Below are 22,339 nucleotides of genomic sequence, written 5' to 3' on the forward strand. Positions count from 1 at the left end.
GTAGTGCGTTGCTCTAGGCGTGAGTTACCCGTGCAGTTCTACTCCACCATGGACAAGAGTTGCCTTAACCTGGGCCTGCCTTGTGGGTGCGGAAAGCTTTCTGGTGGGTTCAAGTTTCAGCTGAAGGTTGAGGTCTTGTAGGCTAAGGACTCACTTGTCACCCCAACATGTAAAAGCAGGGAGGAAGGAAATTATTCCAAGTGGAGGGGATCATAGTCAGGAACATCTTGTTGGTGCTGTGAGATGCTAGAAATGTACACAAAGGGTCCGTTACAGAGAGAGGGGTTCTGCAAAGGCAAAAGCAAGTCACTTGGGTGCTTCGGTCTTCCTTCATTTCACAAATGTCTTAGGTGCCTTCCACACTGGCCTCGTGGTGGGGGCTCAGCAGTGCTTCTCAGAAGCCTAATTGGTCTGCTCTGGTTGTTTGGATGAATCTTTTGATTCAACAGTCCCTTTAGGGAAGTGTTTTTTGTTTTTGTTTTTGTTTTTATTTTAGACGGAGTTTAACTCCTGTTGCCCAGGCTGCAGTGCAATGGTGCAATCTTGGCTCACTGCAACCTCCACCTCCTGGATTCAAGTGATTCTCCTGCCTTAGTCTCCCGAGTAGCTGGGACTACAGGCGCCCGCCACCACTCACGGCTAATTTTTTTTTTTATTTTTTATTTTTAGTGGAGATGGGGTTTCACCATGTTGGCCAGGCTGGTCTTGAACTCCTGACCTCAGGCGATCCACTCGCCTCGGCCTCCCAAAGTGCTGGCATTACAGGCGTGAGCCACCAAGCCCGGCTGTTGCTTTGTATTGTTTTGTTTTTAATTTTACAAGCAATTCATTCTGTGTATTTTTAAAATTAATTTCTGGTTTAATGCATTAGAATAACTGTTATTTTTGTGGTCTAACATATAATCTCTATTTTGCATATGTTTCATAGCAGCTTGAAAGGATAAAATAATAATTCATGCAATACAATATTTGATAGAGATGCTTTCATGTAACGTTTTTAGTTAAACTATTCAAATTCATTAGGTCCTTAATGTATACGTTGTCTATTTGATCAAAGCCTGGGAGAAACATAATCTCCTATAAATGGATTTCTGCCCACTTATATCTACATTTCTAAAAGTATTTTTAGTATATTTAGATGTTGGCATTTAGCACAAAGTGTTCGAGACTGATACGGCCTTGTTGAACAACATCCTTTCTTTCCAAAAAACAATGTTTCTCTTTTCTCGTTAAATGACGGTTGCCTTGCATTTGGCTTTTGGTGTAAATGACTATTTCAAGCCTTCCTTTCTTTTCCTTTGCTTTTTTCCACAAGCTTCTCCTGGAGTTTCCTCCTGAACCTCCAGCTGTTGTGTGGTGGATGCATTTTGTGGTCCCTACAACCGGGGCTTCCATTCTGGCTGAGCTACTTCAGAGACTCGTGGTTGGAGGAACGTCACTTCATTCTCCAAGCCTGTTTCTTTACTTATAAGATGGGGGCAATAATTGCTATACGTAAGGTTGAATTAAATGAGCGAATGAATTCAGGGTCCGTCTGTGAACAGTTACTGACTGAGTGATTCAGTGGTGAATAGCACACCCACACACAGTTTTCCAGGAATTTGCAACCCCGCAAGCGGGCTGAAAGACTGGCATCAAGCACATAGTTGAAATATTGTATACAATGTCTCAAGCACATAGTTGCAAATGTTGTAATCAATGTCTCATGTGCAAGGTGCCATCTGTAAAAACTAAGAGGTCTCAGGAGAGCTTGCGAGAGAAGTCCAATCAGAAAGGCTTTGAGGAGGCCGGGCGCGGTGGCTCATGCCCAGAATCCCAGCACTTTGGGAGGCCGAGACGGGCGGATCACGAGGTCAGGAGATCGAAACCATCCTGGCTAACATGGTGAAACTCCGTCTCTACTAAAAATTAAAAAAAAATTAGCCGGGCGTGGTGGCAGGCGCCTGTAGTCCCAGCTACTCGGGAGGCTGAGGCAGGAGAATGGCGTGAACCCAGGAGGTGAAGCTTGGAGTGAGCCGAGATCGTGCCACTGCGCTCCAGCCTGGGCGACAGAGCGAGGCTCCGTCTCAAAAACAAAAGAAAGGCTTGGAGGAAACGTACCATGCCTCACACAGCAAATCGTGGTACATGGTAACTTTTTCGTTATCGAAACTATCATTAAATTACCATTTTGTTTTATGTATGCTTCTTATAAATGGGCCTTACGGTTTACCCTAATCTGCTAATCTTTGTCACGGAATAGGAGAATTTAACTTATTAATGTTTATTGTCATAAAGTAATATTTTTGTCTTTCTTCCGTCATTAAAAGACAAAGGGCATATTGAGAAAAACATTAGCAACAACTCTGGCAAAGCCTTAATATCCTCCACGTTTAAGGAGCATTTACCCACCACCAGGAGACAAGTGGTTTGAATGGGTAAGTCACAGAAGTTCTAAACATGTGAAAAACATTCAGCCTCACAGAGATTTTAAAATGCAAATAGGAGCAATTATGAAACTTTTTTCACCTTTCAAATTGGCAGTTTAGCAAGATAATATTTGATGTTGGGAAGAGTGAAGTGAAATGGTGATATTTTTCGCTGCTGGTGGAAATAGAAACCTGAATTGCCTCTCAAAAGGAATGTGGTAATCTAAGAGACAAGAGTTAGGAGTTTACACTCCTTACTACCATCATCCTGCTTCCAAAAACCATCCTCAGAGTAGCTCAGAGATGCAGGCAGAGATGTTCACGCAAGGATGTTCACCGCAGCTTTCACAAATGAGCTCTCAGCCACCTGAAGGAATCTGGCCGGGAGAAACAGCCCAGCACAGCTCAGCCTTTCATGGGGATATTTAGCTAAATATTAGGGACCTCTTTCTTCCTGCCGGACACCAGTTTCTAAAAAGTGTATATAGATTTGCAAGTAAAAGATTCAGAATTCTGAGGGAATTTGCTCAGGAGATTGTAGATACCTGCTTTCTACTGAAGAATGCATTCAATAATGATCAGATACGAATTATCCCCAGTTTCCTTTTCTAAACCAGTGAATACTTACAGAGGCCCACATAGAGTTGAGGGCTCCCCAGCACCCCCCCACCCCGCCCTTTTTGGGAGAGGAGGAGTTTCTCTAAGGTCAAGAGCTGTGGGCCATGCTCTTGGCTCCTGCCCTGGGTGAAATCTTCATCCTTCCCAAAAATGATCATTGATTTCTCCTTTAGGACAATCAGAGGCAGTCCCAGTCCTGCCCTCATGTGAGGCCAGCAACTGCAGAGCATCCCCGCTACCCGCCACTGGCCCAAAGTAGGGCAGTCCTCCTTCGTGGGCAGGGGTCCCAGTCCTAGCCCATTCCAGCTGGGCAGCACACTGATTTCTGCCAGGCGGCCCCCAACATGTTCTCTGCCCACAGCCTTTTCCTTCACTTCCATGAGGTCCCTGGAGGCACAGGACAGACCCGCAAACAGGAAGAGCAGTGGGGCAGGCCACAGGCTGGCACCCAGCACCCAGTCCAGGTGAGGCTCCTTCATCCCCAGTGGGGCAGGCCACAGGCTGGCACCCAGCACCCAGCACCCAGCCCAGGTGAGGCTCCTCCACCCCCAGTGGTGCAGGCCACAGGCTGGCACCCAGCACCCAGTCCAGGTGAGGCTTCTCCACCCTGGCCATAGTCCTGGGCAAGGCTTTGTGTGTCTGAGAATTCTAAATTCAAACCTCAGCTTCCAGGCGGCTATGGTGGCACATCCATCAAGGTTGGCGATCAGAACACAACATGCCTAGTAGATTCTTAGCTCAGATGTTCAGACATATACATGTGGGCCTCTTTTCCACTTTTTGACCTTTTTCATCAGGTCCCAAAACTGTCACAGCCAGACCTACAAGAGCTGCCCCTTAATGTGAGACATGGCATCCAAGCATTCTTTATGACATCGTCTAAGATCAAAATATATAACAATTAAAAGTCCTCTCCTATGTCTTTTTATAAATACTTTCCAAATTGTCTAAAAGAGTATATTGTTTTTCATGCTCTATATTTCAGCAGGCGAGTTCTATTTAAACGAAGAAAGAAAGCACATTCCAGATCCTTTTGTTCATCCAGAGACTTCAGGTAAAAATTGAAGCAATTAAATTATGCATCCTGGTGGCTTTCTCTCACCGTCAGCACATGAGTCGAGATTTTTTTTTTTTTTTGAGAAGTAAAACATGAAATTCAAAATGTATCTCGAGTCACAGCATGATGGTTTACCAGATGAGTCGAGAGGAAGACCTCCCTCCCTTCTGGCATCAGGGCTGCCTGAGCAGGGCACCGGCCGGTTCTCCAGCAGTCAGGTCTGACAGGCTGGCAGCCTTCGTGCCATCCCCTCGGCCAGAGGCTCAGACGCGTGGAAGAATCACGCGGACAAGGAGGGCCGGTGCTGGTGGGCCTTGAACGCCAGGCTAAGCCATTTGAATTCAATTTTGTGTCCAATTAGTTGGGTTGCTGTCTCTCAGGAAACTGCAAGGACTTTCACAAAATGCAGTTTGATACGCAAATTTATGTTTTTACACGAAGTGGTTTGATTGCCTAAATATATATTTCTATATATGTATTATTTAAGATTATATGTATTATTTATATATATATATTTTGCATTTTAAAAATATCATCCTTATGTCCCTTAAACTGAAAGTGCAGGTTGGGACTCAAGCCAGGGAACCTTCGCAGCTCACCTGGGTTTCTCTTCCCACTCTTGTGTTTTCAGGGCAGCGTTTATACAACTATTTGCTGAACTGATTAGGTGTGAATTCCAAGCTGATAGCTCTTCATCACTTAGCATTACAAAACTGTATCAAAGCCCCATGTATAAACGTGTTTTTGCACTTTCCTTCATCTTTTTTCATACTTTCTTGCCCCAAGAAAAACTTTTTATCACCTCCCTAAGGAATTTAATAGCTGTGAATTACAAACCCAACAGCTAGCATACCTGTCTTAACATTTACTAAGAAGCCAGAGTTGATTGTTTTTCCTTCTGTAAATTCAACATCAAATGCTTACAAAGTCGAGCACCAGTAAATATGGAGGCTTCAAATGAGAAGCTTCATCCTTAGGAACAGCCAGGATATAGGAGACTTTCATTTTCAAAGTGAGTTCATTGTGTGCGTCTACGGAGGTGTGCCCCAAAACCTGTAAAACCCACAAATGCAACAACTAAGCTGTGCTCTCTCTCTTCCACCCTCCAAAAACACCATTTGACTTACGGCTTTGTGTCACCACTACTTGTAGAACTGAGCAAACAGGAAACACAAGCCTTGTCTTCACATACGCTCACACAGTCTGCGGCGAGCACACCATACAGAAATTCAGGATTTTATTAGGGAAAGCTGGAGACAGGGCAGTTGCTTTGTTTTCTCATCACAGACACGTCTGGATTCACAGTTCATGTCGACTTAAATTCCAGCCTAATGAAGGTGTGGACATCCGAGCCGGGCACCCATCCTCTCATTCAGACAAACCTCCAGCCAGCACCTCTGACAGGCTTTCAGCAGTGTCTCCGAATAAATGTTGAAAACAACAACTTCCTAACAAGCAGGAAGCCGGTTGGGCTGACTGCATTAATCTATTAGCAATTAGATGATTGCCATCTGCAGTCTGTGCTGTTGTCTGGAGTTGAATAAAGTCAAGGCACACGTGTCGACACGGTCAGGGAACTCCCTGCTGTTTTCAACATGCTCCTTGAAGCCCAGCCTGAGAACTGCTATCCTTTCCTGTAGCCTGGTATCTGTGGACAGTGAACAGTCAACGCGTGAGCTAATAAGCATGTCACCAACCTTGGGACACTCAGCAGGATTGTGGCAGAGATGAACTCCTTGAGCTAGGACCAAGCAAAGCGCAGCTCCCTTCCTGATGGCTGGGCCAGAGGCAGCTGCTGTGACTCTTGCGAAAAGTTTGAACCACACCCCTGAAGAGCCCTCCACTCAGGACTGGGAAGGGCATGCACGAGGGGCTGAAGGGGGCTCCCTGTGGCCATGGCAGAGCCCTTGGGCAGCTGAGGCCCGCAGCCTCCCTGGCCTCATCGCCCATAGCCCCTCCTGTGGCTTCTGATGGAATCTGCAGGGGAGGGGCGCTGAGGGCGGGTGGCCCACTCCATCAAGTTAATACACACAGCAGCCAGCAAAGGGCCACATCCATCATGCAGGCGCAGACACAGAGCAGAGCCCCAGGAATCAATAACCAGGAGGCCGCAGAGGCTCACTGGGGGCTGGCTCTGGCCACAGACCATCATGCACCATCCCATTTAATTCTCAGCAGCCAGTAAAGGGCCCATGTGACCCTGCCTTTGATGGTCAGCGCCTCCAGGGGTGGGAGGCTGAGCGTCTGCCCAAAGCGGCTCAGCTCACCCTGGCAGCTGGAGGTGGGCCCAGTCTCCTGAGGCTGAGGCCCATTCCCCCTGCTCTGCTTCCTGCCTCCCCCAAAGAAGGCATCTCTGCAGGAGGCTTGCAGCCCACCTTCGAGGGCAGAGCCTGGGAGCCCGTCCTCTGGGGGACTGGAGCAGGACTCGCTCCAGGCACCCTTCCTCCTGGGCTTCTTTCCACCGTGCTATGTTCCCGGCTCACTGAGGCCGGTGGTCCCTGTCTCTGAGTTTATCAGTGGCCATGTGCAAATATGGGCCATGGTGACTGGGCTTACAAAGCCAAGGTGTTTAACCTGGGCTGGCAAATCAGGAGGGAGAGGGGTAAAAGTGTCATTCAGTAAAGAAGGCCAAATAAGGATGGGGGATTTGAGCTGATTTCCAACTTCAAATAGGCATCAAATCCAGGGGCGACATAAGGGAGAGGAGTTCCAAGACTGAGGTGGTTCTAGGGTGTGGGATCTGTGGCCAGTGATGTGCTACAGAATAAACCGGGCCAACATGTTAAGTCCCCGACATGCCCCTAGGACACTAGTTTGGGTGTATTCGTAGGTGCTATTTTTAAAAAATTAGTACATGATGAGTTGAACAGTTAAACTGACTTTTTAAATTGCAGAATGTCTTGGAGCTCTTGCAATACTAATGTGCACAGTCATCTCTAAGAAAGGGGCATTGCATGCTCTGATTCACAAACTTATTAGGCCAGGAACCCTGCTTTCTAGTGTCTCCTGTGGGATGCTTCTGGAAGATACTGAATGAGGTCTTATCTCTCCACTATGGAGCGATGTGGTGTCAGGGGAGACTCCTCGTTGGACAGTCCCAAGTCAAATCCTTTATCCTCACACAACTGACTATATGATCATGAACTCTGGATCACCAGTTCCTCCTCAGGGGAAAAACCATAGTATCTGTTTGGCAAGCTTGAGGTCAGACTTGAGGATGTGCACACAGCACGTCGTGAGTCCTCCAGGGACGGCACCGTCCTCCTGGGCACACTGAGCAAGAGATGGAATGGTACAATTATCCATCTGAAGGCAAGGTCCCTCTCCATCCCTAAATTCTGGCTAAACACTTTTAACTCAATACCTACTTCTGCTCTTTTTATTCTAAAAGGATTGTAAGCCAGGGGAGAAGTAAATTTACCCAGCAGATACTAGGAGTCCGTTAGACGCAATGTCGATTATTTGATAAACCCCTTGAATGAATCTGAGGGCTGCTCTCTGCACTCGCCAGCAAGCTCCCTGAGGACTGGGTAACCCCTGCACGAGGCCCCGAGGAATCCGGGCTCCAGGCCTCGGTGTTGGGGGAACGGCCTCGCCAGCAGGTATCAACACGGAGGAGCAGAGATATTTCCGTGGCGCGTCAGAGGATTTTTTTTTTTTTTGCAGGAAATAAATCTTCAGAAGTGAGAATTATAATTGAGCCGAGTTCAGGATAGCCAAGTGTAATTTTAGCAACAAAAGTAGAGGGTTCCAGAAAAAGCATCTCAGGAACAGTCAAATTAAGCTGCAGGGAGATAATTGGATGGAAGGTTTGGTTAGGCAGCGCTTTGAGTGTTGAAGGGAAAAAAGAATCTTTGGGCAGGAGGAAGTGATGTCTTCTATTGTAAGGATGGGAAGGGATACAGAAGAGGTGCATACTGAACGTTTGAGGCTTGGAGAACTTTTATTCGAAGTTTTAAGAGTCTCAGCTGAAAATTACCTATGAAAATGTGATCCACTTAAACCTGCCTAGTGACAGGGTCTGCACCTTAAAAGTTCTCATTTTGACATAACTATTCCTGCTCCCAGCTCAGATCCCAGAACTTGCCTAAGGGACAGGACCCCCTCCTTCCCTGCTGAGCAAACTCCCTCCTCCCAACAGCCGTGACCCAGGGCCCTGCCATTTGTCCTCAGTCACCTGGATGGCCCTAGGGAGGCCTTGAACTGACCAGAATGACTCCACCCCTTAACCTCATCCCCCGTACCCAACAGAGTGCCTGACATGCAGTAAACTCTCAAGAACATTTAATAAATAAGGGGCATCATTCTCATCACAATAATATAATAAATAATAATAAATAAAAATTTTGTATTAATCAGGTTTTTGTCCAAGGAATTCGAAGAGACACTTTATTTCTCTTTACCTAGTTCTGCTGTTCTTATTTTAAGGTGGGTGAGGTTGGAGGAAGATGAAAATGTGCACACACAGACTGTAAGTCCATTTGGTAAAATGCCTACTATTGAATAAACTCCTTGGAAGCAAGCTGGCATTCTGAACCCAAGGGTTTCGATGTTCTATCTAGAGTCATGTCAACTAAACAAATGCTTGATCCATGGTACATTCGCTTCCTAGGGCTGCCATTAAAACTTACCACAACCTGCATAGTTCCAGAAGCCAGAAGTCCAAAATCCAGGTGTCAGCACATTGGTTCCATCCAGACACTCTGAGAGGCTGTGTTCCGGACCTCTCTCCCAGCTTTCTGTGGTAGCCAGCACTCCGTGGCACTCCTTGGCTAGTAGATGGTGTCCTCTTCCATCTCTGTGTGACCTCTGGTGTCCTCTTCCATCTCCATGTGACCTCCTTTTCTTTCTGTGTCTTCTCCCTTCTCCTCTTCTGTCTCTCATAAGGATGCTTGTCACTGGATTCAGGGCCCATTTGGATAATCCAGGATGACCTCACCTCAAGATCTTTAACTTCTTAGCATCTGCATGGACCCCTTTCCAAATAGGGCCATATTTACAGGAGCAGCAGGTGGACAGATTTTGGGGGTCCACCATTCAACCCAAACCCATGGCTGAATTGCTCACCAGCTAAACCATGATTCAACAAGACAATCAGAAGGAGGGTCCAGGGGAGCTTCATGTCACAGCTCCACACTCATTGTTGAGATGACAGCCCTCAGGGACTGGAAAGCCTGCATTATGGCATTTGACAGAGACATAGGATTTCATTATTTCGAGCTCCCTGGAGTAGATCCAACAAGGCCCAGAGACCGCTCCTCCTGATGTGTGACGTGTCATGGTTCATGGTGTCTTTCCATGCTGAGAGGAGGTGTCACCACAGCTGCAGAGGAAACCTTTGCCTGTGGACCACAGGGAAGTGCCAGAGGATGTTATCTGCCCTGCGATTCCCCCAGTGAAGCATCACTGTTGAGAAGTTTTCAGAACTGACTGTGAAGCAAGGATTCACTTTTCTTACCATACTGGTGTGTTTCTCCTAGTGGACAGGAAGGACATGTTACTGGCTGAATTTGCTTTTTCCAGTAAGAAGCTCAGTGCTGGCCAGGCATGGTGGCTCATGCCTGTAATCCCAGCACTTTGGGAGGCTAAGGCAGGTGATCACCTGAGGTCAGGAGTTTGAGACCAGCCTGGGCAACGTGGTGTCAGCACATTGGTTCCATCCAGTCTCTACTAAAAATACAAAATACAAAAATACAAAAATTAGCTGGGTGTGGTGGCACACACCTGTAGTCCCAACTACTCGGGAGGCTGAGGCAGGAGAATCGCTTGAACCCAGAAGGCGGAGGTTGCAGTGAGCCAAGATCGCGCCACTGCACTCCAGCCTGGGTGACAGAGTGAGACTCCATCTCAAAAAAAAAAAAGAAAAAAAAATGCAGCTCAGTGCTGTATGTGAGGCTCCCATTTGATGCCGATCCAGGATCCAAGTCCTAAATATTTTCTTTCCCATCTTCCCATGGTATGACCTCTAATTCTGACATTTTTCCAGCTCCTAACACATGATTATTTTGTTATACTTTTTCTTCTAAATGATTTCAGGTACTTTTGTGGAATGAATGAAAGGTTGGCTGGATGGATCAATGCAGGATTATGTGGATAGATGGGTGGGTGAAGGATTATGGTGGATAGATGGTTGAGTGGCTCATGGTTGGGTAGATGGGTGGATGATGGATGTACAGATATAAGGGTTGATATGGGTGAATGGATTAGTGGATGAGTGGGTAGGTGGGTGAATGAATGGATAGGTAAATGGATGTAGAGATGGATAGATGGATGGGTGGGTTAGTGGATGGGTGAACAGATTGGTGGGTGAGTGGGTAGGTGGATGAATGAGTGGATGGGTGAACGGACGTAGAGATGGATAGATGGATGGGTGGGTTAGTGGATGGGTGAACAGATTGGTGGGTGAGTGGGTAGGTGGATGAATGAGTGGATGGGTGAACGGACGTAGAGATGGATAGATGGATGGGTGGGTTAGTGGATGGGTGAATGGATTGGTGGGTGAGTGGGTAGGTGGATGAATGAGTGGATGGGTGAACGGACGTAGAGATGGATAGATGGATGGGTGGGTTAGTGGATGGGTGAACAGATTGGTGGGTGAGTGGGTAGGTGGATGAATGAGTGGATGGGTGGGTTAGTGGATGGGTGAACAGATTGGTGGGTGAGTGGGTAGGTGGATGAATGAGTGGATGGGTGGGTTAGTGGATGGGTGAACAGATTGGTGGGTGAGTGGGTAGGTGGATGAATGAGTGGATGGGTGAACGGATGTAGAGATGGATAGATGGATGGGTGGGTTAGTGGATGGGTGAATGGATTGGTGGATGAGTGGGTAGGTGGATGAATGAGTGGATGGGTGAACGGACGTAGAGATGGATAGATGGATGGGTGGGTTAGTGGATGGGTGAATGGATTGGTGGATGAGTGGGTAGGTGGATGAATGAGTGGATGGATGAACAGATGTAGAGATGGATAGATGGATGGGTGGGTTAGTGGATGGGTGAACAGATTGGTGGGTGAGTGGGTAGGTGGGTGAAGGAGTGGATGGGTACATGGATGTATAGATGGAGAGGTGGATGGGTGGGTTAGTGGATGGGTGAACAGATTGGTGGGTGAGTGGGTAGGTGGATGAATGAGTGGATGGGTGGGTTAGTGGATGGGTGAATGGATTGGTGGATGAGTGGGTAGGTGGGTGAAGGAGTGGATGGGTACATGGATGTATAGATGGAGAGGTGGATGGGTGGGTTAGTAGATGAGTAAATGGGTAGAAGGAGGGGTGAGTGATGGAGGGAGTAAAGTGGTGGTAAGGTAGATGGCTGGATATCTGGATGTTTGGATGGTTGGGTGGATGGCTAGTTTCCAGAAAGAGGGTACTTTAAAACCATATGGACATCTGATTCCATTTTAATGACTATAAATATTTAAAATAGAGTTATAACTGTTGGTCAAGATTTATCAAACTGTTCAACTTACCATAATTCTTTGATTTTTTTACATAATTCAAATAGGTCATTTTATTTTCATTTTTGTTTTACTGACATTAATTTTGTGGAATCAATTACTTTGGTTTGAATTTTACAAGTATTCAACAACAATCGATGTGGTCATACAAATCTTCTCTGATTATACCAATGATAAACACTGTACGTTTTCTTTTTAGGTGCATTCTTTCTACACAGTTTAAAATTTCCAAGTTAAATTTTGCATATTTAAAGTTTTCAAAAATGAAAAGAATACGTTTTACCGTGTGAAGCTTATTGCCTGACACATTTATTTTGTGTTACTTCTACCAGCAATATCATCATAAAATAAATGAAATATGCCTCTCTTAGTTATTTTCTTTTTTCTTTTTTTTTTTTTTCTGTGACAGAGTCTCACTCTGTCACCCAGGCTAGAGCGCAGTGGCGCAATCTTGGCTCACTGCAAACTCTGTCTCCTGGGCTCAAACGATTCTCCTGCCTCAGCATCCCAAGTAGCTGGGATTACAGGTGCGCAACCATCACGACTGACTAATTTTTGTATTTTTGGAAGAGACAGGGTTTCACCATGTTGGACAGGCTGGTCTTGAATTCCTGACCTCAAATGATCCATCTGCCTTGGCCTCCCAAACTGTTGGGATTACAATCGTGAGCCACCGTACACGGCGTGTCTCTTATTTCAAAAGAAAGTTGTGAGAAATTTCTGTCTGATTTCCAGAGTTACTCTTTGGTTCAGGATCTATTTACCTTCCTGCCAGTGTTTGGGGTTTTTTTTTTTTTGCTTACTTGTTTGTTTATTGTTGTGTTTGAGGGAGTTTTGGAAGACCAAGAAGGGAACAGAGGAGTTAAACAGCAGAGTTGGCACAGCAGGGCCAGGCTGGCTGGGCAAGGGTTCCTCTGGAGTGAGTCCCCTGGGGCTCGTCTCTGCAAAGCCCCAGGGCTGACTGTGAAGGGAGGAGTGAGGTGCTTATTTCTTAGAGGGACAGACAGCAAATGTGGTCAGCCTCGGGATAACATGGTCTTTGTCACCACTAGTCAGCTCTGCCTTTGTAGCTCCAAAGCAGCTGTAGATAGATGGGGAGGGGCTGTGTGTCAATAAAACTTTATTTATAAAACCAGGCAGAGGGCCAGACTCAGCCCACAGGTCATGCTATGCAGGTCCCTGCTCTAGAGGGTCATTGAGGGTCACCCGTGGAGCTTGTGAAATGAGGCCACATGTCACAGTCACTTTCTGAAGAGGAAAGAAAGGGTCGACAGAATACATGCATACATCCACACATGTAGCAGCATGTCTGTCTCCAGAGACCATGAGACAGAAGCAAGGACCGCCAGGAAGGCCAGCATGCTACTGCAGCCTCACTGTCTCCTGCCCCTTGCTGCTTGCAGCCTTCATGATTATTAATGTCACGTGGACAGCCCTCATGGCAGAGACGCCGCCTGGGGCTGCAGCCAGGGACAGCAGAGTGCCTGGGCACTTCAGTCGGAGTGGATAATGGAACAAGTGAAAAGAATGAAAATTTACCTTCCTCTTATTTTTCAGCCCTGTCCGGGATTAAAAAGCACTCCGGTGTGGAGCCTCTGATTCATAGCTTGGCTATTCTTTGGTGGAGCTCCCTAAATATTTTGTAGCCAGCTTTGACTTGGAAATGCAGCCTTTGAAATACCTTTACTTGACCGAGAGGCCCCAAGTGACATTAAAATAATGATTATCACATATTTTGCATTTCGTTGAAAAGAGTATTGGAATAATACCATACGCATCAGTCTCACCAATGAAGGTGATTTAGGAGCAAGGCTTTGATTTGGAACGGATGGCGGCGGGGCCTCCCTCCACCTCCCATAAAAGGCCTGAGAAGAAGGAGGACTTCATCTTTACACACGGCTCTTCTGTCTGGAGGGAACCTTATTTCTCCTTTATGCACTTTCAGGAACTCTGCTGTTTGCTGAATTTATGAAGTGGAGAGAAGGGGCCTCGCTGTGCCTGCAGCCATGTGACCCTCGGAGCTTCCCTCTGCTGCAGGACCAGGGCACTCGACACTGACACTGTCCATTGCCGAGAGTGTCTCCGGACGGGACGTGAAGGCAGGTGACAACTGTGATCTTCCTTTATGATTGCAGTCCCCCATCCGCTCACGGACGCTTGACGCTTTCCTGAGCACCTGGATGCGGCAGTGACACTTCCAGGCAGGTGCTGTTGGAGCAAATAAGCAGGTCCCAATCCCCGCCCGGAGCTGCTGCCCATGCCGGGGGAGACACTCAGGACACAGACTGGCAGATAACCTGCACTGAGGGACTGGAGGATGGGAAGGGCTCGCTGGGGGAGGTGTACAGCAAGACGGGGCAGGACCCCGGGGGCAGGAGTGCAGTCGTCAGTAGGACAGCCAAGCCATCCCTAGAAGCTGGCACTTGGACCAAGCCAGAAGGGACTGAGGGGTACAGGCAGGCTGACCGCAGGGGCAAGGAAGCAAGCGCCAGGGTCCTGAGGCAGGATGGGGAGTGGTGGGTGCCCTGGAGTGGTAAGGATGAGGACAGAGAAGTGGCAGGCCCGTGAGCATTGCTGAGACCTCTCAGGTCCTCAGGGAGAAGCAGGGGCCAGGGAAGGGCTTGGGGCTGACAAGCACATGACCCACCTCTCTTAACTCCCTGGAGGAACCCACCAGGAGGAGAGAATCTGAGGCAGCCCCATTCCACCCACACGCCCACCCCCTCCAGCTGACTGCTCTAGCCAGACTGAACTTCTTCCAGCTTCCTGAATGTTCTCTCCCCCGGGGCCCATGGGCTTCCCTCCTTTCACCCAGTGACTTGCTCTTCTAGAGGCCAGAGGAGCCTCACAAGCGATGAGCTTGCTGGGCATGGACATCCACCGGCTGCACGCAGCAGGGACAGGTGAGCCGCTCTTCCGGGAGCCCAGGCCTCCCTGTGTGCACTCTGCCAGGCCCGGCTGCTCCTCCAGGATCAGGGAGTGCAAGATCCACTCTCATGGGCTCAGGACCAAGTGGGTCCCCAGGCAGCTCTCAGGGTCACTGAGGCTTCCTCCGATCCCGTCACCGTATCCCCAACACCCCAAACGTGTGCCTCGGGCCAGAGACCTGCTTGGACCAGCCCAGCAGGAGAGCAGAGGACGTGGGGCTGACAGCCTGGTTCTGGTCCAGTGGGGGACAGCCTGGAGTGCCCGCTGAGGAGGCAGAGATGGCCCCGAGGGTCCTGGGGAGATGTTGCCATGCCCAGAGGGACCCGGAGAGGAGGGAGGCACTGGGTGTGTTTCCTCCCGCATCGGCCCCGGGCCGTCAGGGGTTCAGAGAGGTCAGCTCCTGGGCCGGCTCCTGGGAAGTGCCCAGGAGGGCTGAGGATGGCCGTGATCTGAATGTCCCCTTGGCTCACCAGGTGGCCCAAGAAGCCCTATAGATGCTCATCCTTGGAAGCCTGACTCTAGGCTCTGTCCACCCTGAGCCGATGTCTCTGACGACCAGCAGAGTAGCCAGAATGGGTTCAGAATGGCTGTTCAAGGGAGTGTGTTGGCGTGCAAGTGCAACCTTGAACAGGTGGAAACGCGTTTGTCATTGTGCCGGGAGCTCGGCCTGTAGTGGCTGGAGCAGCAGCCAGAGGCCTTGGTCCAAGGCAGGGGCGCAGGAAGGACCATCCCTATTTCTCTGAGATTCCCGAGTCCTGTCCAGCTGGACTTCAGCTGGGTCAGAGCCACCCTTTGGAGGAGTCCTCAGCGGCGGTTCACCCCCAGGAAATGTGCCCTTGAGTCATGAGGATGGCGTCGGACCGGTGACCAAGGCCAGGCTGTAATAGAGAAAGCTCAGCAGAGCCTTGGACCCAGTAATGGAGAAGGCAGAGCACAGACAGAATGCCTGATGGGCTCTGTCTCCGGGAACACAGGAAGGGGGACACCTGGCTTCTCATCAGGGACCTCCAGGAAGATGGCACATTGGACCCATTCTGGTTGCTCTGCTGGTCAGCAGAGACGTCGGCTCGGGGGCGGATAGACTCCACCTTCCTTACACGCTTCCTGCTCCCATGGGCTGCCCTCTGCTGTGTATCCTACTGCATGGCAGTGAGCACACCTGGGAAGGGCACACCTGAGCAAGCACACCTGGGCAGGGCCTCCCTGGCCTTCTGGTGGCCCACCTGTCCCAGGTACCCCCGCTGCACAGGGTCGGGCTGAGTGCTGCTGCCTGCCCCTGGAGAGGGTCTGCTAGTGATTGTGGGCACAGGGGATTCTGCTCTGCTTATCTAACAATTATTCCTTCCCTGCAGTCCTCCCCAAGATCAAGAGTTGGGGATAAGCAGGGACTCCCCCTCTGCAGCCTCAGAACTCAGCTGCTTTCATCAAACCAACTCTTGCTGCAGGCCCAGCACGAGGCCATCTGTCCATGATGGGCCCTCTGGCTTCCAGTTCTTTGCAGGCATGCTGTCCAGCCGGAACCCCCCTGAAAAACAGGTCAGTGTGCCTGAAACCCATCCCACGGCAGAGGGAGATGGAGGGACTTCAGTCCCAGTCTTGCATCATCCCACTGCCTACCCTGAGGCATCACAGGCAGCCACCAGTGTCTCTGCATGTAGCCCAGGACCCTGTGGCCATCTCCAGGGGATGGGGGTCACAGTGTCGTGCGCGTGTCTGCACCTCAATGCTGAGCACTTTCTAGAACTCTCATAACCCCGGAAGGATTGCACATGTGACCTTCCAGGCAGTGTCCCAAAGCTCTGTGTGTGCTGGGTCCCTTAATCTTACTACAATCCAGTAAGGGAGGGACTGTGTGACCCCAGCTGCAAAGCAGAACACTGAGGCACAGGGGAGTGAAGCCCCCGGCCCGATAACGAAGAGGAGGAGCAAGGATGTGAGCAGACCTGCTGAGGTCTGGTGCGCTTGGCCACAAGCCATGCTGGAAAAGCACTTGGGCTGGATGAGCGGATGTGAGCAGCCCGCAGGGGGAGGGTGCCCACAGGTCTAGGCCCACCTGGCGAGGAGGCCACTCTGCTCGCTGTGGGTGGGCGGGAGGAGGATTTTACACGCTCCACCCTTTCCATGGCGAAACATCCCTTCTTGTCCTCCCTCTCCCTGCCAGGCCCTGCAGTGACTGCTTTCTATGCCTGAGACCTGCAGAGAGTGGGTCAATAGGGCTGGGAACAAAGGCCCCCACTGATGGGCAGAATGGATTTCTGTCAATCTGCAACCAAAACAATGGCTTTGCAAGTGGGGTTTCCACGGGCAGGAGCTAGCCTCTGTAGAGAGCGTGAAGGGTTTGCAAACATCGGACCTGAGGACCTAGAGCCCGAGAGTCACAGGAAGAGCTGGGATCATGGGGTGTCACCTTCTAAGCCAGTGGCTCTCAGAGAGGGTCCTAGGACCAGCCATCAGCATGACCCAGGAACCTTCTAGAAATGCACATTCTCCTACCCCCAGCCTGGGACCCAACCCACCTCCCCATTTCTGAGAGGAGATCAGGGGAAATGAGGAAAGCAGAGAATGCTAAGACCCCAAAAGCCCACCCAGAGATGCCCCTCCTGGTCTGGAGAGAGTCAGTTTCTAGTCCATCTGGCCATTTGGAGGCTCATGGAGGGGAGGACGTGTTGGTCTTGTTAAACACGGGACAGTGACCCATGCACCGCGTCACAGCCTGGAGGAAGTGAGGCAGCAGTCAGTGTGTCCTGGGGCCGAGGGCTCCCGGCACCCTGGACCCAGTGAGCCTCAAGAACACAGAGGGCCTGCAGCCCTCAGTCTGCACTCATGTTCCGCGTGTGCCCCTCACCACCTCCAGGGGGCCAGCATGTGTAGCAGCGCTGTCTGGGAACTCCGGGTGTGGAATGCAGGTGCCCTTTGGGGTGATGAATCCCAGGCAGGATGCGGGTGCCCTGTGGGGTGTTGAATCCCAGGCAGGATGCGGGTGCCCTGTGGGGTGTTGAATCCCAGGCAGGATGCGGGTGCCTTGTGGGGTGTTGAATCCCAGGCAGGATGCGGGTGCCTTGTGGGGTGTTGAATCCCAGGCAGGCTTTCTGGCTGCATTGCTGGAAAGAGGCACCAGGAAGGCACTAGTGGCCTCGGCAAGGCTGCTCTGTGAAGCAGGATGAGCAGCCTGGGGTGTGGTGTGTGGCATGTTGACCGCCCTGTGTGGACAGAGGCAGTGGGCAGCCAGGCCTGTGGGGTCCTGTGATCCCTGTCCCCCTACACCTCTCACCTGTGATTCTGCCAGCCTACCAGGCCCCCTTCCTTCTCACCCAAACCTCCGCCCCTTCCCTGTTCCAGAGAGAAGCTGGGCTTTGGAAGGAGCTGCCGAGGAGATGAGACGTTGCAGCTACCTGGCCTTCAGCAGCATATTCCCCAGAAAGGAGCATTGGTTGAACTGGAGAAAGGCAAATAAGAGAAACAGGCCCAAATCCGTCATGCAGGGTAATGAGTTGGATTTATAGAAAAGGAAACACAATATGATTCCGCGTAATGGCTGTTGACAGAGATTTGGGCTGTTTGTTCTAGGATATTAAATTGACAAACAGCGAGGGTTGCTGGGCTCCCGTCTCCAATTCGCAGGTGCCTGTCAAAAGGTGTGCGTTTCTGGGCACCAATCAGAGGTGCAGAGATTTCCAGCTAAGGAGAATGTGCAGAAGGGCCTAGGAGGCACATGTGTGACCAAGATCTGCATTTCCAACGCCTCCCGAGAAACCCCGCGCCACAGATGAGCTAATTTGTGAAGGAAGCAGGGTGGAAAAGCTGCCTCTGTTGTTCCCAGAGAGAACAGGCCGCATTTTTAAAAATTTAATTAAGGCCTTAGATCAGGTTTGCATAATTAAATTGCTGCTGTGAGTAAGCAGTGTGATAGATGAACTCCCCTCGGTGACACTCAGTGTGAGGTGAAAAAGGGCCCTCTGGCAGCTTCCTGGGTGATCCTCATGCTTTAAATTCCACGCCTGCATCTCAGATGTGAAAAATGCTCTCATTCCATGCATTGTTTTGTTTTGTTTTGTTTTGTTTTGTTTTTCAATCTCTGAAGAATGTTCTCTTCATGAGTGCAAGGAAAGAGGAATAAAACGTGGATAATTTCCGTGATCTCAGGACGTGTCTACACAGCCATCTAGCTGCAGATCCCGGCTGTCTACACAGCCATCTAGCTGCGGATCCCGGCTGTCTACACTGTGATGCGGGGACACTTGTCATTTCGGAAGGTTGCTAATGAAAAGTCAGAAATTTCCCAGAGACCCCACACAAGCTAGAAAAATGGGCCGTTTGCATGAGAGATCCTCCGTCAGCAATAATAACTTAGCAGGAGAGATTCCATACGATGGGAAATGATTGTTTGGATGGTAATTTGCTTAGGGAAATCAAAAGGAGGGAGAGACCCTCACGCTGGAGTCAGTTTCAAATGAAAACCAGGAGGATTGCCTCTGGTTCTTTAAGGTAGGCATGAAAGTTCTCGGGAGAAAGAGGAGGGAGGAAGGAGGGCTGGAGAGAGGGAAGGATGGAGGACAAGAGACAGTGGCAGGTGGCCTCATCCCCGGGGCTCTTGGACCAGACCAGAGATCCTGAAAGCCATCGGGTGCCGACAAACCTCTGCTAGGGTCTGAGCCCTCATCCCTGGGGCTCTTGGGCCGGAGCAGAGATCCTGAAACCCATCGGGTGCTGACAACCCTCTGCTGGGGTCTGAGCCCTCATCCCCGGGGCTCTTGGGCCATGTGGCTTTGAGAAGTCGATGGACACATTTCTGGGGAACAGGCAGAGAACAGGAGAAGCCAGTATGAGCCACCTGAGAGCTGGTGGGCAGAGAAATGCCTTCCTGAGGTGCAGAATCAGGAGAGTCCGGCTGGGAAGGGCCGGCCAGGGAGCTGTCCAAGTCCCCTTCTGGAGGGCTTCCACTGCCCTTCCAGGCTGGGCCTGGCAGTCTGCAGTTGTACGCCCCCAAGAGACGCTCAAGGTAAACTGAGGCCTCACTGAGCAGGAAGGACTTTCCTGTTAGGGCCATTCAAATGGGGTCAGCTTTGGAATGTGTGGAAAGGCTCAGGTACAAACGCTGTGTGGACCCCGTCTGTTGGCAGTGCTGAACGGGAGACCCATAACAGAGGAAACCCAAAGGAAAGGATGATTGTTGTCATTCTCTGAACCCCAACAAGACGAGGAGCAGTCTCTGAGTGAGAACAGTGTCCCCCACCTCTCGTGGCCCTAATAAACACCTGTGGAAAGGAACCGTGTTAACTCTTAGAGACCCTCTCACCAGAAACACCAAGGCCAGGCTGCCGGTTCCAAGGCCTCACAATCTCAGGGACGTTGGGATGCTCAAACTGTGGCTTGTCCAGGTAGCAGTGGGCTATGATCCACCTGTCTGTGGGCAAATGGGCCGTTCAAGAGTTTCGGGGAAATTTGCTATTTGGATGGATTAAACACTCACTCTGGAATAATACTTATATCAGAAAATCTTAGGCCAGGCACAGTGGCTCACGCCTGTAATCCCAGCACTTTGGGAGGCCGAGGCAGGCAGATGTCCTGAGGTCGGGGGTTCAAGACGTGCCTGGCCAACATGGAGAAACCCCATCTCTACTAAAAATACAAAATTAGCTGGGCGTGGTGGTGCATGCCTGTAATCCCAGCTACTCGGGAGGCTGAGGCAGGAGAATTGCTTGAACCTGGGAGGCAGAGGTTGTGGTGAGCCGAGATTGCACCATTGCACTCCAGCCTGGGCAACAAGAGCAAAATTCCCTCTCAAAAAAGAAAAGAAAAGAAAAAAAGAAAATCTTTACCTACAAAGCACGAGCTGGCATTTTCCACCTCTCAATGCACCCCTGGGCACCCACCTCCCCATCTTCCCTGCTGGGTATCCCTGCCCTCCTCCCTCTCTTGCTCAGGCCCTCCCCTGTCCCTTGCACACATAATCTCTGGAGGCTCTTAGAATCATGCGTTTGACATTTCTTGGTGGCAGATTCAAGTGCACGACTCCACACTTTGGCCACAAATGTCTACCCACCAAATGAACTGGTTGGTGGGACACATGAATCTGTTTGAATAGACATGGCCCCAACATCCTCAAAAACGAGAGACCAGAGCCACCCTCTAAACTGTCACAGTTTGAGGGAATCCGCAGCTCATGCAGAAAACTGGTGGAGAACGTGAACTTGAGCGAAGGGTTTCTTCCCGGAGGGTGAGAAGGCTGCCAGGGTCAGCCAACGCTGGAAGTGCCCTCCCCATTTCCCAGCGCACCCGGTTCCAGGGTGATTTATGGTTGTATTATTCATAAATCTGTTCAAGATGTAAACAGGGAGATTGTGCCTCCGTAAGATATTAATAACTTAATGAGTCTGTGCTATTTGTTTATGTAATGGATAATAGGGTCTCTGCAGGGGCCAGATATAATATTACAATCTGGTAATTCAAGGACTGCTATTCAACACACACACACATAGTGTAAGTTCGGATCCCTAATGGCATCATTGCCAGCACAGGTCTCCTCAGTGGCTCTCAGGAAACGCTTCCTCTGACAACTTCCCCAGTGGAGCAGTGACTCCCAAGGGCAGGCCAGGCCATGGGGAGCAGAGCTGGCCTTGGGTCTCCCTGCCCATCCTCCCAGGACCGCTCTCTCCCAGGACTCTCGGGCCCCCACCAGCCCTCGGTACCACCCCAACCCTGCTGTGCTCAGCTGCCATGGGCCCTGCCGGGGCCCCCACCCCACCACCGTCATCTGGTCATTTCTCCCCTGCCACCAGGCACAGCTGGACCGGCACCTGGCCCACCCCCTCTTTCTCCAAACCCTACTCATCCTCAGACCTTCCTGGCCTGCTCCCTGGGCCCCACCCTTTGGCTCCACCTCCAACCGTCCCCCAGCATTCAGGCATTGGAGTGAGGAGCCCCAGTACCTGTAACTGTGACCTGGCTTGGAGGGAGGGTCATTGAACAGGTGGTTGAGTTAAGATGAGTCATTAGGGAGGCCCCGGATAGAATAGTGAGGTGTCCTATAGGAAGAGGTGATTTCGACATGGATAAGGAGGGGGAGGGAATGTGAAGACTCAGGGAGAAGGCAACCATCTACACACCAGGGGAGAGGCCTGGGGCGTGTTCTCCCTCAGAAGAAGCCAGCCCCGCCCACACCTTTATCTAGAACTCCGGCCTCCAGAACCACGAGGCAGTCCCTTGCCGCTGTTTCAGCCCCCTGCACGTGCATAGTACACGGCCCTCGGCCGCCTGGCCCCCAGTGGTTCACTCTTGGCTCCCTGAGCCCCTCACCCAGGGAGGTTACAGGGAGGATACACTTAGAGAGCCCATGCTCTGTGCAGCCCCAACCATGGAGATCAGGCTGGTGTTGGAGCTGGGTACGGGGCCTCCCTTGGCACTGAGCCCCTGGGCCTCAATGCGCCCAGCCTGGTGCTGTAGGACTCAGGGCTCTCCTTGGGGTCTGGCAATTGCATAAACCATACTGGGTGGGGTGGGTGGGGAACCAGGTGGCCATGGTCCTGGCCCTTCCCAGGAGGAGAGACAGATGAGCTGGCGGCTCTGATGTGAGGGGTGAGAGATGGTAAGGATCCCATCAGAGCGCTCTGCAGGCTGCCATGAGAATTAAGCAGTTTCACGCCCCAGAAGTTCTGTGCCTGTGTGCGGGGTTAAGTGGGGCAGAGGGTGCCTGTCCTGCAAGGGGAACAGGCAGGTCCAGTTAAAAGACTCTGGGCCTTTTCCTTTCCCCGAGGGCAGAGGGGGCGGTCAGCAGTCTGTCCCCAGCCTTCTACCCACCCTCCAGCCCTCACCAGGCCCTTTTCCTCCCTCTCTGCCACTGAGGGGCCACAGCTCAGCTGTGCTCTGCACCCTG

The sequence above is a fragment of the Gorilla gorilla genome, chromosome 23, assembly GCF_029281585.2.
Source record: "Gorilla gorilla gorilla isolate KB3781 chromosome 23, NHGRI_mGorGor1-v2.1_pri, whole genome shotgun sequence".
Lineage (NCBI taxonomy): Eukaryota > Metazoa > Chordata > Mammalia > Primates > Hominidae > Gorilla > Gorilla gorilla.